The sequence below is a fragment of the Apostichopus japonicus genome, chromosome 5 (genome assembly GCF_037975245.1).
Source record: "Apostichopus japonicus isolate 1M-3 chromosome 5, ASM3797524v1, whole genome shotgun sequence".
Classification (NCBI taxonomy): Eukaryota; Metazoa; Echinodermata; class Holothuroidea; order Aspidochirotida; family Stichopodidae; genus Apostichopus; species Apostichopus japonicus.
In genome coordinates, this window is record NC_092565.1 from 12,735,363 (window position 1) to 12,750,420 (window position 15,058).

Consider the following 15,058-nt stretch of genomic DNA (forward strand, 5'->3'; position numbering starts at 1 on the left):
TAAAAACAATTTTTAATGTGATTTTACATAAAGTCCCAGAAGGAAGCAAACCTTTTCGTTTTCTTTTGCCTAAATGATGTTCATATTTTCAGGTGTTCATAGTGTAAATGAACGCTTACTAAATTTTATCTTACATAATTTGACAATTTATTCGTTAAACAAACACCTGATATAGCAAAATTAAACTTGGTCAAAATAACGATAACTCAATCACTACATAGTGTCTCTGGTGATGTCATGTTTATACTTGCTTAAGTTTATCTTTGATGTAGAAGAGTAACGTCCTCGGCGTGTTGTGGCCTGCAACTGTTTATTGTGGATTCAAGCTTATTGTAATGAATATGTGTCCATATACACAAGATGCGTTCAGTTTAGTTTTGAAATTACCTTAATCAAATCGTAGGGTATGCTATACTCGAGCAATGAAAACATAAGATATATTAATCAGCTACTGAAGTCTACCAAATCGCAACAGGAATGATTTAAATAGGCAATAAAACAAAACAAAGACAAGTTGAACATGACAAGGTAAAGAATTTTATTAAAGTTTGTAACACAAATTTCTGTTAGACTATAAATGGTTTTTAAACCGCATAGATCGAGTAGTTAGATTGGGGGTGGGAGAGGGTGGGGTATCTATTGTGAATATTACATGGTTTGATCAGACTCTCAGAATATCCAACAATTACAACCCAAAAATGATTTGATTTATAAATTTTAAGGGAAATTTAACTATACTTCAATGAAAAATAAAATTGTACTTTTTAATGCCAGTAATTTAATGGGCAGTGTCTTGGAATCGAACATCCATGTTTCTGCTCACTTTTGGCCCTTTTCTAAAACACGTGAATTCTGAACTATTGATTGTATTAAAATCATCATGTAAGATGGATTCTGTAAACAACTATTATTTCTCAATTGCACCACAGAGTGAGTAATAGACCCGTAGAAACGACATTGGTTAGTTGTAATCAGAGCCTTATCTGTATATAAGGCTCTGGTTATAATAAGTGAGCAGCGCCCTCGATATCCGTAACTCTCAATAGGGTGTTTGTCTAATGTGCGATGAGCAAGCCTGCTACAACCTTAACCTTCCTGGACGGGACAACTAATCAGTCCATACGTACATTTGTATATTGTAGATTTGCACTGTGGAATTATAACCATATAAGGGGACTGGGGTTGAGAGCGAATCAGTCGGTTCGTTGTTTGGTGCCCTGTTTGTTGATTTCTGCTGGTTCCTGTCGTTTAAATGGGTACACAGTCATGTGTCGCTTTGAAAGCCAAGATATCCTGATATCACATCATTAAGATTATTTATATTGTCACAACTTTTTCTGAAGACATCCCAGTCCGTAATTTCAATAATTTCCTTCATTTGATTAATAATTCCTCTGCAAAGATCTCTTCCATTTTGCGTTTTTGTTTTAAAACAGGGCGTTTTTTTCAGTAGCCTATACTTTGGTATGCCCAGTAAAATATTGTGATCTGAGGTGGAAATCGGATGTAATTTATTAGCGTAGTAGCAATCATCTTGAATGTACATGCATCTAGCATAGAATTCGACTGTGGATAGATGCAAAACTTCACCTAATGTTTAAAACCCATTCATTTCGATCACATTTATACGTTCTCTATTTATATCTCCAACTACAAAAAATATGTATGTTCGTGGATTTACCTTCTGTAAATCGGTTATTTGAGATTTCAATATTTGAACATAGCTGAAGCAAACTTTGCTGATGGTCGTATGTATATAGTAATATTTGAGACTTCACTTGAAAGGAATCGTGGCTTGTTTTTTTTTTTAATCATTGAGGTCACTTCGGGCATCCATCCAAAGAGCCATCGCTATTTGGGGTCCTTTTCAATACCCCCCCCCCCCCCCCCATTTGAATGAGCAAATGTTTATAATGGTAATATATAATGAATGTATCTATTTTTCTGTAATGTTTAGGTATAGGTGACGTCTCTTTTAGTAGTCTTCTTTCAGTGAAAATATCTTAAATGGAAGCGCTCTTGCCCCGTAGAGGCACGCATGCGCCCACGTTTTAATTTATTAAAATGCTATACTAGTATTCTATATCCTCTGTAAAATTCTTTGAATCTTGTTTAATGGGTATGGGAGGAGTGTGTATTTTCATGATCTGCAAAACTCGAAATTTTCAAATATTAATTACATTGAGAAAGAGCTTGTCGCCATTTTGGTAATTAGTAAAATAGAGCAGAGTGCAAACTATATAGTAAGACATATTGTTGGCATTTGTTTCTTTAAGGAAACTTGATTTGTTAATATGATATTGATTGCGCCTCTTACAAGTCGTTGTTCTACTTATATACTAACACTAAATGGTCACATTTAGGGGGTGGCCTACTGTCTTCACTGTTACTTTTAAGAAGGTTATGATATGAGTTGTTTTCATGATTAACAAAGCAGACATCCTGGACTACCACTGCAGTAGTTTTAGAGTCTGTGCCCGTCCTTGTAGGTTTGAGAGGGGTTTGAATGTGAAATTAGGGCATTTTGTCATATATATACCTACCCTAAATTATTGAAATTGGTCGTTAGGACATATCTGAGTCGCCGTCATTTCTCGTATGAAGTAGGTATGAACTTGAAATTAAATGTCATGTCAGGATACGCTAAGATATCATCAATGAAATTTGCACGAATGTAGCTTGCGCGAACATGACGTAGTAACACATTATATGATCATATTTGCCTAAATTTGAAGAAATCATTGGTAGACGGGCGCGAATTGAAAAAAGACATTTCTGTAAAAGTATACAGATGTAATTATATTAAATTAAGCATTTTTGAAAAGAAGAATTCCAATTTTGCCCTAAGTTTTACTTGATGCGATGTAGCCCTAAGTTTTCTGAAAGAGTTAACTTCACTTAGGGCGACATCAATATGTCGCCCTTAGTGTGTTTATGTGTAATTAATTATTTATTTATATTCCTTGGTATTTGTATTTTGCAAAGGAATTATTATAAATGTCACCCATACTGGAGTCCTAACAATGGCCTGAAATTACATTAAATTGACAATGTTGCCATAAGTTTTTTTTTGTATGCTGTGTATCCCAATGGTCTAATTTATATATATATATATATATATATATATATATATATATATATATATATATATATACATATATAATATAATACATCCCAATCTTAATCAGTTATATTTTATCTGCAGAGATTGTATATCTATATTCCATGTCTGTTAGTCAGCTACATGGTTGTCAAATCATTTGTTTATATCCAACCGTCCCATTTAATCAGCTTGACAACAAAAGAGTCCCTTGAGTTACGAGTTGATAATAAAATGTTCCGCAGTTACTTCTATCAATAACTTCCTTCTTTTGACTACTCGTCAACCCCTTAATGAGAAACGGAATGAAACCGTTACAGTTTTTGACATTTCCGTGTAAAGTGCGTAGATTATAGAATCAACAAATCATGGAGCTGTTTAAATTCACGCTCATTTCGTAGAAAGGATTAACTAGATTGTCCGGTTAATTTGATAAATTACTGAGCTCGAAATTTATAGTTGTCAATATGATGAAAAAAAAGGGTAAAACTTTGATCGTAATACTTTGAAGGGGATTTCCCCGTCATATATACGTTACCTACATATAGGAGATATAAGAGCAGTTTATACGAAATGTGGTGCACAAAAATAAACATTTTGACCGTCTCTCGTTAGTATAAAAGGGTCCCTTTCATATATTGTCGGTGGCTGACAGCAAGATTTGCCATCACAAAGGTAATATCGTCTACAGTTGGAGTGCAATACATGCTCTTTACAGAGTCGGCATAGTAATCTGCACAATCAATGACGCCTCCCCTCCCCCTCTCCCCTGCCCCTCCACCTCCACCTCCCCCTGCCACTCCCCCTCCCCTCAGAAATCAAAAATCAAAACGGGGCCAAACTTTGGGTTTTCGATAACCGGTTAACGGTCCAAATAAATAACGAGGATAACTGGTTAATGGTCAAAATTTAACCGATAATCCCTATTTTTAGCGAGAGAATATTTTAATTGTGTTCTTTGTATTGACTACACGGAAAGGACACCTTCCGCAAATAATACCTACAGTCAGGCAAATGAAATCTTACCTCATCTGTGTACCTGCTAACGGTAACACCCATTCAGTTATCTTATACGCTAAACCATGCGAAAACAACTTGCCGTTATCTTTTACCATTCGACCCTCCTTCCTACCCCATCTGACCCTATCCGATACCCTGTCTCCCACCACTGGTATTGCGGAGGTGCGAAGTGAAGGGGTCGAGGCCTTTGTTTCAAAGTATGGTTCTACTTCATCTGCATGTGAGAACCTTTTTTCGACCTGCACTTTGCTAGTGCGCCATTTTGGATTCTGTATCGTTTGACCATAATCACTAACACTACCTTCCTTATTAAACACTTAATTAATTTTCAAACTTGTCAATTGTAATATCCTCATTTTGACGATACTAAGTGATTTTAACAAGGCCTTAATCACGTGCAGATGGAAAGAGGGGAAGCTTTTTGTTAACCGACACCTTCATTTAGAAAAGAAAAAAAAGTCGTGAGTAAAAATAGTGGGTAGTAAGGTAAAGGGAAAAAAATGAAGGAGGTGCTTGGTGATATGGAAAACGCAGAAAAGGGTGAATGAAACATAATTATGTTTCGCTAAAAGGAAAAGAAATTAGCAAAACGGAAAAGAAGTTTTTGTATGAAAAACAGATTGTGTGTATGATAATACGCACGCAAGGTTCTCCGCTGTATAAAAAAAATCACGTCTAACCAGCAGATCGTTTTGATTTGATTTCTTTGGCTCCGACTTATGCGACAGAGGATACCATTATCATATAATATACATATGCATGAGCTCTTAGCTGCGATATAATGACTAAGTAATTGACAGTTGGTAATATCTCACAGCCAATTGAGGAAGGAAATTACTATATCAAACTCAACTTAGCGATACAAGTCATCCTTTTTAATTCACGATTGACAACAAATCAGCAGTCCATAGCGTCCGACTCGAAGACCGAGTCATTTCAGGTTCAAAACCAAAACCGACATCAAATTCTTCGGATCCGAGCCCGAGTCGAAACCGAGACTATCCCAGTTCGATTCTGACTCACCGAATCCGGCAAACACGTTTATACTCGCAAGGTACTAAATACGCGCAGAATACTCGTGTCCACATTTGAAATTGTACACGGGTGAAAATGCAGTAAAAATAGTCGTATTCTTCACTCAAGATTTAAACTTGAATACTAATATACACAAGCCCGATCCAAAGTAATCATTATTCGCTCAGGCCATGTATTTTACTTGTGAGTACTTGTGAAATCTATAGAAATGCCAAAATGCATTGAGGTTCCGATAGCGAAGTTCGTTGCGTTTTATACGAGTCATATGAATATAACTGAAGATTCCCTTTTTGAGATACAATGCTTTCTAATTTGTGACTCCTTAAATGACCTCTGACCCCCACTTTACACAATTAAGCATTTCTATTCATAATGAGGCATGCTTATAATAAGAATGAGAATCATCCAACTTTTCCTTCTTGAGCCATCATGCATGCTTCCAGGGTTTTCCAATTTTGTTCGATAATGAACTTAGTTGATCAATTCAATCTCCACTAAAACCACCGAATTTTTTCAATTTAGGGCTTCCACAAACAACGCTTGTGATTGGTCTAAGGTTATTGTGTAGTTGATCTTTGCTAACCTCATATAACCTTTGACCTCCACCAAAACAATACGTTTTTCGAAATCAATATATAGTATCCATATACCAGTTTGACAAAAGTAACTTTTCGCTTCATTCCACATTGACCTCTGACCATTCATTCTGAAGGTCCCTCATGGCATAGGCCCTTATCACAGGGCACATTTGAAGGTTGTAAGTCAGTTCTATTTTTACACTTTTCACTTAATTTAACCTTTGACCTTTCATTCTAAAACCCAGCAAAACAAAAGTTCCTATCATAGGATACCTATCTACCTAGGTTGAAGAATATCGGTCAAGTGGTTAGAACGATTTTTTTTTACAACAAATTGCACTGATGTTATGTTATTCATGTAACCTTTGACTCTCTGACCTTTGACAACAGTTGCCATGGTAACCACATATTACTAGAAATTCCTTCATCGGAAGGCACAGTATACCTTGCATATCATAAACCAGAGATCATGTAAACATCTCCTTCATGTAGGATTGGCAAGTCCATTTTACGATTCTTACACCATTGTAATACTAGCCTACGCCCGCAGCAGAAATTGATAAGTTGATTTAAGCTCCTTAAGCAGATCTCTCCTTCAAGGATGCATCAAGTATAATCTATTGAAGCCTTGCAATTATATATTCCCTCTGTATACGATCGCCATTTCAAACTCAATGGTTAGGTATGGTCCTCAAGACCTCGAGTGTAGACACCCGACACCAATACCGAGGCATATGCAGTCGAGACCGAGACCGGCCATTCCGGAAGGTCCAGACCAGTCCTCGATGGTCCGGACTAGTCCTCGAAGAAGAAGATCACGACATAGTAACATAGTTTAAACCGAGCATGGTTTAGCCTCTTTATTTCATATAGGCCCCCTCTGCACATTGTCTTTAACAACCTGCATGCGAGGTTTGTATTCATCTGTTCTATAGACAGATTCATCCACTTACTATGATCATGATAGACAGGGACATTAGACCAAGCGGTGACATTTATTTTTCGACAGAATAATTACTTTTCCTTCTCACACTCACTGCCTAATCGAATCTAGTCGAACAAATTCGTCCAGTTGTACAATATAGATGTCTATTAGCTGTGTTGCAAGAGTTACAGCAAATCAATCAATCCTAGGGAGAATCCATCCTACTCGCAAATTATAGGCAACTAACTTTATTAATGAGCGGTCCTTGCAATCGTAATAGGACGTTGGTCGAATATGAAGGAAACCCAAGTGGGGAGGGGGGGGGGGGTGGGGTGTATACATTAAGACTGAGGACCCTATTGTTGTTTTCCCCCATTGTTCAAAACCATGTATACTAACCTTAACAACACCCGCTTAACAGTAGAATTCTCCTGGTGTTTTTTTTTTTCAAATGACGTCTGCGGACTTAATTGGCATTCTTTTTTTCACGAGAATACAAAACAAGTGCACAAAGCAAATAAACACACGACCACTGACAGCTTTTTACCCCCTTTTCCCAGATATGGACTTCCGGTTATACTTGGAGTCACCCTGCGTCACCCTACCATGGCTGGTTCCCGTTCAGCTACATGTTAAACGTGTCATACACATGCATGTGGTCGTACTGGCAGAAGACTCAGTAGTAACAGGACCTCTGCAGGGTAAACTTTCACCAATGAACCACCCTATTTAGGTTACCCATACAAAAACATGAATCTTATCAGGTATAGGCTATATACATCGTTGCCCGTTAATGTTATACTCATAGGTACATACCTACTCTGTGTATACATCGACATAAATACCTTAATGTGAACTAAACGTTCAATATTCGGAAATAGTAAAAACAATAAAACCGAATATTCAAATCTTCTTTATTCCTCCTATATATATATTCCTGAGACGCGTTTTTCCCCCTTGTTCTTCAAATAAATAGACTATGTATGCTAGTTCGGCAAGTTGAACACTTTCATAAGAAATGGGCGTCCTCGTTCCGTCATGACTAGACTGGAGAGAGGTACAACCAGGTCACACATTGAGTCATCGTAAAATTCATTGACCAGGTTGAAAGAAGGAGAACGATGTCCTGACCTACCAAATATAGTCAATCAACATCAACATTTTAGTGTAAAGTAGAAATAGGTTATCATCGAATTTGTCTGTTGCTATGCGTCACACATTTACAGAAATATTGTTATTTTTATGATTTTAAGTAGGGAATAACCGTAATTTATTAACCCTTTTCCCATCTTGGTATAGCGATTCAGAAGGAACAACATATCGGTGTTATTTGTGGGTTAGTGGGGGTTTCATGCTCCTCTCTCTCTCTATAGTAACAACTCAAAAACAGTCGTTGTTATAGACAAGTTGAATTATGGTTATCACCAAATTCCGTTGCTTGCTTGTTACAGTAAACTTCAACCTGCCTCGTTCGCACGTCTAATAAATCGCTTTGTATACAACATTTTGACACGATGAGCGCTAACTCGTTTAATTTGGCTGGTATTGTTGCGCCTATAGACATTTAAAGAGCCTCTCTCTACCTTTTCAGGACGGTTTTTCAGGATGGGGAAAAAATGTTATCCGGAAAGAGCCACCAAATAACCAGAGAACTGAAACAGACCTAATAAGGGAATGTTTTCATGCATACGTGCGCTTTTAGAGAAAGACTAGGGACGGATGGGGAGGTGGGGGAGGGGAGTGGTGATTAAGTTTGAGGAAATTAACGACAACTTTTGCCCATTGATATGACAATCATTTTCATCAAATGATTTTCTAGGGAGTGCCGAATACTGTATTTATATATAGAACAAAAGGCTACATCCCTGACCAAAATATAATTTCTCTTTCGTTCGTCTTTAAAAGAAGGTCAGTGTTTTTTGGGGTTTTTTTTTTTTTTTGGTTTTCACAGTATCAGTTATGGGAAGTTCTTAAAGTAAAGGCAATTCTGCTATCTATGTTTTAGTATTACACCTCATTCGTATAATGTACTCCATTAACCAGGCCCTACAACTATCGATCTTGGACAAACTTTAAACTACATTTACTTGGTTAATTATAGGAAGCTTCCATTTGGAGCTCCCTGGTTCAACCATAACAGTGGTAAAAACCTTTTTGTACACAAACTTAAAACCTGTGTTGCTTTTTCAGACCTTGCAGTTTTGCTGTTCTTGCAACCGAAAGACTTGCTGAATTAAATGTCAAGACTCGGCGTCAGTGGCGGAGCGTCCATGCAGTCAGTGGGACGTTTGCCCCCCCCCCCCGACGGACTCAAATGGACTGCTGGCGCCCTTTTCAGCTTTAGATAGGGTCGAAAGCGTCCCTACAAACCATTCTCGCCCCCCCCCGACCAATACCCCTAGCTCCGCCACTGCTCGGCGTGTACACACAGTCTCTGTGTTAAACATGCCCGCCATTATCATGAAGCAGTAAACCGGAGGGGGAAGGGGGGAGGTTGTTGTCGTCCAAAGCGGAGCATTCACACGACACAGTGGATATTATTTAAAATATCGATGTAGTTTTTGTGTACATGAAAAATGGAAACGCTGTGAACACCCTCTCCTTAAGAATGTCGAAGGAAGTTTTCACATTCCCCATCAAAAAGGTAATGACTCTATGTTCCAGTAAAAATATGAAGTGTATTTATCACCTGGATTGGATTGTTTTCTTGTTTATCTCTCTCTCTCTCTCTGGGAAGACGAGAAACAGGACTAGAATGTAGTTAACGATATAAATGACGGTTTTGATTAGAATTAGACACCAAACGTCAAATAAAGCCACAGAGAACGATTGACATGAAATGTTAGCAGCTGAAAGCTAGTATATTGGAAACAATGAGAAAAGCTATGATGTCAGAGGTGACGTGTTTTATCAGAACATGGGAATCTTTATTAACCGAATAGAAAAGACCCGTAAAGGTAAGAAGTCCGCCCCCGTCCCACACAGAGAGAGAGAGAGAATGAGGATTGCATGTGAATTCAATACCTCTAGAGACCTCTAGAGACTCAAATAATTCTGGAAGAGCTAAGAAATTAAGAAAATAATAAAACATAAAAAGAAGTAGCAATAGAACAGTCAACTCCTTCAGTACACTAAGTGGATTGTAACCATGGAAACTGATGTACAGTTTTTTTCTTCTTCCGTTAATTCGTCACCCAAGATAGAGCCTGGGTAGGAACACCAAACGACTTAAATGGGTTTTGATTGGTCGACGATATGCAAAGTACTGTTGCATCTTATTTTTATTGGTACTGTGGCATCTGACTGGCATCCCCAATCATGAAAGGATCAAACCAGGTGACCACCAAAGTATATTGTATTTTATTTTACAGTATATGGTATCCTCTAGTACGCAATCACCTTTGTAATTATGTATTATATTTGTAAAGATATATTATATTTGTAAATATATACATATATATATATATATATATATACATATATATATATACACATATATACATATATATACAAATGCTCGAAGCCTTCAAATAAGGAATATTTAAATCTTTTTCTCAATTTAACTCGATTTATTGCCTAAGCTATAGAAAAACTGAGGACGTATCGAATTAAGCATGAGAAGCCTTGAATGTTAACTTGTCTGGTATAATAACATTTAGAGGTTTGTTATAAGTTGGGTTATGGATTGTATTAAAATTAGTGTCACACTTATGGCCCACCCTACTTGAACAACAACAGGGAATTGATATTTTGATAAATAATGTGAGTGTGTATTTTTTTATTGGTTTGATCCGTAAGAATCCCCCCCCCCCTCCCCAATGAATTATGGGCCGGTTTAGGTGGTCTTTGGGTTGCTTTAAGCCAATGTGTTTAGTGTCAGATCGTAATTCAAAGAGTGACAAAAATGAAGTGTGACAACAAAATTGATTTACTTGAAAGAATCCCACATTTTACGATGATTGGGCGTTTGTATTGCAAGGGAAGTCAAACAACCTGAGGGACTGATCCACAAAGTTGTTTTGGGATTTGCCGTATGGTGGGTCAAAGATCAAATGCCTCGTAAAGATTGCCAAATAATTAACCAACGACACGAACTCATGCCCTGCCCTCCTTTTCTTCACGATCGTCTTAGCTAAAAAACAAAGTGGTGTGTATATGGTCCTTGGCAGATGCAGCAGTTTCAAAGGCAGAAAAAAAACTCACCTTCTCGCCACCAAATATCGCTTTTATCAGACTTTGTGTTATTATATATGTATATATAACCTACACCGTGTGTCAGCTTGTGATAGTGAGGTACCCGTATGGTTCAAGATTACCCATACGATACCAAAAGAAGTGATATAGACAAACTACACCCACCCCCCCCCCCCCGCCCGCCCACGTCTTATGGTACAATACCCTCTCTAGATCTGTTGCGAGGACAGATCAATTCTAACGAGGCTGAGAAGTATCAGGTGTACATTGATTGTAATGAGAACAATTTCAGTTGACGTGTGTTGCTTTAAAATACTTCCGCAATACCCCCTCCTCTCCCCCCCCCCCCACAAAAAAAGAAAAGGAAAGAAAATGGAGGGGAGAGAAGATGATACAAAAAAGGATTGTTAGGATTGTACATTCATTATATATAATCTGAAATAATCTCCTTTGATTAAACAGTCACACAAATTCCTTCCTTGCCCCCCCCCCCACACCACCACCAGTCCCACCTCCTTAAACCCACTCAAAATGAAAGAAATATTGTCATGATAGAATTTTATCTGAAATTCTCACCATTAACTGTCGGAATAGATTCCCGCTGTAGGGGGAAAATACAACAGAGATCCACTTTTTCGTGGCTAATGACCGTTGGATATATATCAGCTAGCTGCAGGTACCAGCGTTTACTTATACAGTCAACCACCAGAGCACCCCTTCTATACGTAATTACTTTAAAATTAGTAACAATCATGTGGATATGGAGTCTATAATTAAACCAAACGAACCGCAAAATCAACTTGAAGTTGTCAGACCAAATCAAATTCTCATCTTAGGAGGTCATGTTCCACTGGCTTGCTTTCCCTTAATACCGAGATTGAATGATTATGTTCATGTTTATTCCGTTGTTAGAGCCATTGTAAAACCTGCTGAGCGGATGCGGTTTCAGGCGCCATTTTGATCACGCCCTCAAGTAGTCCTTCTTATATCAGTCACTGCTATCAAGCTGTACACAACACCGTTCAAACTGTTGTTGCAGGTGTAGCTGTCTGCGTTAGAACAAGGAAGACCCCCGTTAAGCGCAATGGGATATTCGTACACTTCGGTCGCTATTCTCGGTCCCCTCTGGTGAAATATCACATGAACTTGTCCAAACTTATTTGAAATTCTGGTTGATTAGTTATCGGCCTATGTCGTGATTTATTCTATATATAAGATGTCAGTAACTACACATATAAGGAACCCATTAATGTCCGTCTACTTATACTATAGTGTGTACATCTAATGAGATACAGTAGATGTACTTATATAGTGAGTTCAAATGTAGGCTATATGCCAAGTAAAATAATTTGTAAACGCATAACGGAACAAGACATATATCCCGTGTCAACGATTATTGTCGAGTTTAATATCTAATGAGTTTGCTCGAATATTCCTTTAATTTCCCTAATTCAACTAAATTCCCTTAATTGGTATGACTTTCTTCCAAATACATTATTAACTATAGGCCTAATATGAGTTATCGTTAAGTCAAATAATAGATACAACTTCAATATGAAAGGTCATGATTAGTCAGTGCAAAAAAACACAATCCCCTGCTTACATAGTTAGCAACATACTATAACCATATTTAGGTATATTCCGATATGAAGGTTATGCATATGAAAATAGTCTGAAAGTTGCAAATAGTCACTTGAGCCATAACCCGTTAGTATACCATACATCCCTATAGCAAGCAGGTTTATCACATTTGCTCGAATCTTTGCAGTTTCGAAAATGCGTGAAATGTCTGTCCGTCTGTCCGTCCGTCTCTCTTCTCATTGCATGTACTAGAGACCCAACCATATTATGTTTAACCTGTCTCGCCCGTCAGGAAAGGAGCCTAAAAGATCGATAACTGTGTGTCTTTTGTCAATGATTGAGCCAGTAAAGGTGGACTACTTATAGGCAGACTTTTATAGTCGTGATGTGTCAAAACCCAAGAAAAGAAGAAAAACAAATTATATGGTGGTACGACACCTACAAAAAAGGGCAAAGTTAGGTCTTCCTATAAAGAATACTAGAAACAATAGTACGGAACATTTGTTCCTATAATGCAGAGGTTAATAAAGAAGTCAGGATTCGATGGGTGGTGTTTCACTGATGTCAGTGTCCTTTTTCGCTCTTCATTGGTTTGTAAAAGAATTTTTTATTTTTTTATGAGCCAGTAGAAGAGGTTAAAGTTTCAACCAATTACGAGCCAGTATATAATCGTTGTCATGGTCACAATTTATATTCATCAGTTATCGTCTGTCACCGTCAAAGGCTACCTGTGTCGTCACTCACCAGTTTATCTATATTACACACAAAGACACTTAAACCTGTCAATCAGCTCCCGGAAACAACTTTGCTAAAAGCTCTCGTCTATTCGTCATTCCAGATATCAAATTAAAAAATGTTTCCTTACTCAGCGTGGGATGTATTTCGACGTTATAGGAAGTAATAAGACGGCCGACTATCACAGATCAACGGGCTCATCTTAAAACCAATTAAAGCGTGGTTCAGGACAAACATGTTTGTTAAGTGTTGGATAATGATACTCGAGGCTTGTTAGTGATTACCTGCAGAGTAATGTAACAGGCGCTTCACTCCAGTGTGAAGGCCATGTAAGGTTCGGGAAGTAGTCTCATAAACAACTTTCAAACCATCAAATTAAAAGGTTGTTTTTCCTGGTCTGTTTCTCGTTGTATCACTGATTCACACCGCCCGACGCTTTGTCCTGATGAATAGCCGGGTCATTACGTCACGGCGTTTTGCCAACTACTGAAGCTGAATCACATAATAGGCTATGTAATAATAATAATAATAATAATTAATTATAACAATTAGTTTTACATAGCGCAGAATCCAAATGGGGGGGGGGGGTGGGCAGGATGTTACCATGAGGGTATAGGGTCCTATACGGTTACTGCCCTCTGTATGACTTAACGACATCGCGAACGGGGTCCTGAATCATGCAGTAACCCGGGTCTTACGGTTAGCTGCTATTGGCTACCCTATGGGGCTGTTCCAAACTTAGATAACTTTGAGATTGAGAACCATTAGGAAAGTACTTTTGAAAAACTTGTAGCCTTTTTTGTTTTTGTTTAGCATGCTAAAATTTCAGGCACCAATGAATCCATGATCTTACAAGCAGCTTCAATAGTTTCTCATATACCGCCCTCAAAACTTTAAAATTCTGAAGAAATATCATTGTCGGTACTGCCATTGTTGTGACGTCATAACAGTTTTCCTATGGCGAAGTTGGGGTCAATGAACGAATAGTATTATCTAAGATACAACAGATAAAAGTTAGAATGAACCAAATAAATTACATCCATAAATTTAATAATAAAGATATGTGTCTTTTTTTGTTTGTTTTTACGAGAGTGGCAGTAAAGTTATTTTTAGAATTTGAATATAAATGGTAATCGTTACCTTTTGTTGTGTACAGTTAGGACAGTAGGGCGTATATATTGTTATGGCCGGTGTATACTCTCGTATAACTACCGTAGAAGCCCGTGTCGGTGCGAGAGCAGTATGATGCTCCTTACCCGAGGTTTGCCCTCTCAGGATTCCACCTCCTACCTCCCCTCCCACCCACCCATTATATTACACAAATGGGCCTAATAGCCACAACTACCGAACGGTTAATCGCATTTGGAGAAAGTTTTGTAAATTCAGGTGGCCTACATTTAGCTTTTGTGGTTATAACGTTACCACAGCTGCTCTGAAGTGTTTTACGAGCTGAAATCTGAATAAGAACCGTTTATCACACTTCCCTGCAGAAACATCTCGATGGAATCGTAAAAGAAGCAGGAAGGATAGTCAAACATGCTTAACTTGTTGACCTCCTTAAACAATAACCATATTTTCAAATATCCATCTTAAATTTCAATGATTGAAAAATGGTTTGATTGACTCAGTTTTACAGATAACAACACAGGATGTATCTGACCTGTATTCTATATTGTCTTATAAAATTAAAATAACGAAAATATTGTACACAAAAAAAAACTACATTCTTTTAATAGTTTACTTAGCAATCACAACCAATGAATCATTCGCTGATTCATTATCTTATTAATAGTCATATTTTTATTTTTAACATTCTTCACTTCAATACTGCAATCCAACTTCTGTTAGCATTAAAGTTCATTGACCAATCAGTCCGTGACAGCGCTCACA